The following is a 2,547-nucleotide window of genomic DNA, read 5'->3' on the forward strand; positions in this document are numbered from 1 at the left end:
TAAAGAAAGAAAAATAAAAAATATATTCAAAATCAAGCGGATAAGAATAGTAAAAGAAAAACCGTAACAGGTGGGAGCCCTAAATTCTACTGTAAGCCTCTGTCTTCCAGTGAATCCTGGCTCTCCTTGCTCTCTGTTGGCCCTCGGGGTGCGAGTGCAACAGATTAGCATGGCCAAGGTCAGAGTGAGCGTGTCCATCAGAGTGAGTTACAGCAAAGGTGAGCGGATTCACCTGCCGACCCCTGCAGATTGATTTAATTAGGAATATGGCTGCACATTTGTTCCTGTGGAACTATAAAGGCTAAACTGACCACCGGAGAGAAGAGAAGGAGGAGAGGGGGAGATGTAATCAAAGGGAGGGTGTGTGTGTTGATGAATGAGCTTTTAATCTGCATAGAAATAGCTGGGTTACAGAATTGAGCTGTGGTTGTCATGGCCCGACCTGATGTATGAGAGTGCTGCGGGATCCTTATGCAACCAACACTTTATTAGAATATGTTTGTCCTTCCCACACTGACCTTAATTCTTCTCTTAATTAAACACTTCCTCAACGACCTCTCTGACAGAGCGTGGCGTCGCTGTGCACCGAGCCACATACATGTGCAGCGGTAAAACGCATTTTCTGAAGAATAAATGAAAATAAAGATGAAGTATTGTGGCATTTATTTAGATGCCGAAATGCCACTTTTGCTATTTTTTTTGTGGATCCCCGTTAACCTGAATGTGTGTAATTGCATTGCAAATGAGTTAAGGCCACAAGAGTCACAATGGAAACTTTTCATATAAACTACCAAAACCTTCTTATTAAAACGAGTGTGAAAACCTGACAGTGCAGCGTAGAGCCAGACTCCCTAATGAGATTTTTTTAACCAACCAATTCAATAGTCTAAAGTAAACAGTGTGGAGCTGCTAAAGGGGGGGAAACACTGGGGGTGTAGCCAGCAAGCATGTGAACACACAACCTATCGCTCTTACACTAAGTAGTATTTTTCTGCTCCACCAAACAAGCCGAGCTTGAGCGTGCACACGTTCATCTCTTTCTTCTCCTTGTGGACTCTTCCCGCCTTTCCTACCTCGCTTTAATCCATCAACCTTTAGACTAATCCTTTTGAACGTTCCAAGCAAAAGCCAGGGAGGTGGCAACGTGATCAATTACACACTTTGATCTGCTGTCCCAGTCTGCGACATCATGCAAACATCAGGGCAAACACATTTATTTAGTTGATGCAATGCTTCTCCCTTTTTTTTTTTTTTTTTTTTTTTGCCTGATTGGTACCAGCGCCTTCCTTTTCATCTGTAACATTTAATAAAGTCTGCAGCTCTCCAATAACATTTAATTTGTCAGTTAAGCTTGTCGGAACTGCTTGTTCTAAAATGACAATAACTTCTTCTTTAGCTGCTAAAATCAAGAGTGATAATGAAAAAAAAAACATTCTGATTTTTATTCTTTTACTGATGCAGAAACCTAAAACCAGTCAGTAAAGGCCCAAAATTAAGGATTAGTTAAATTAATAAAAGTTAACAAACATTTTTATCAAGTTTTGATCAAGAAGAGAGGAAAAAAATGGGAAGAAAGGAAGGACATTGTTACATTGATACATTGTTATTTATCGATATGCATCTGTTCATTCATTGATGTGGTTCACTTTTTTGTATTATTAGTATTACTTTTTTTTCCACATACACATATTGATAGGTGTACATATTTAACTGCTCAATTAATCATGTGACCAGATCTTAGAAAATTAAATTATTATCCTTTTAATCTATAAGGTGTAGGTAATGAGCTGTTATTGAAATGTGTCTTTATTTTTAAAACATAAGCCATCAACTGTAAAATCACTGTACCATATTTATATATGTTTTTATTTTGAAAAGATGATAATTATTTGTGAGCACCTTTTATGGCATTCCAAATTCCTTACAGTTGTATTCAAATAGAAAGACAAACTAATAAATGACAATGAAAAAAATAGAGGATAAAGTGCATTTTTACATTAGGTGTTGATTCCAAATCTCAAAAAGTAAACACTAATTTGTTGGTTTATTAAATGGAGGTCCGGCAGTACAGAGTTCTGGGGTGAGGAGTGGGTCCGCAGAATGCTCTCAACCTCACGGTGGAGCAGATGGGGAGGAGAGGACTCCAGGAGGATCTTAGTGTACAGGAGGGTAGATAGAGCCGGAGGAGATCAGAGAGATGGGGAGGGGAGCGGGTTGTGAAGAATTTTTAAAAATCGAGGAGGATTTTAAACTCAATTCTGAGGTGGACTGGCAGTCAGTGTGGCTGCTTTAGGACAGGAGTGATGTGATCGGGGAAGAGGGTTCAGGAAATGATCCAGGCGGCAGAGTTTTGAACCAATAAAATCTCATGGATGGACTTATGTGGGAGGCCAAAAATGAAGTCAGTACTGGATGAGACCGAAGCAATGACCAGCAGCTGTGGTGGAAGGTGTGAGACACTGTCAGAAACAGTAAATATTGGAGGTTTAGAATGTAAAGAGATGTTTTACTTTTTGATTTTTTTTGTTTTGATTCAGTTGTACTAGA

This window comes from Oryzias melastigma, linkage group LG10, assembly GCF_002922805.2.
Source record: "Oryzias melastigma strain HK-1 linkage group LG10, ASM292280v2, whole genome shotgun sequence".
Classification (NCBI taxonomy): Eukaryota; Metazoa; Chordata; class Actinopteri; order Beloniformes; family Adrianichthyidae; genus Oryzias; species Oryzias melastigma.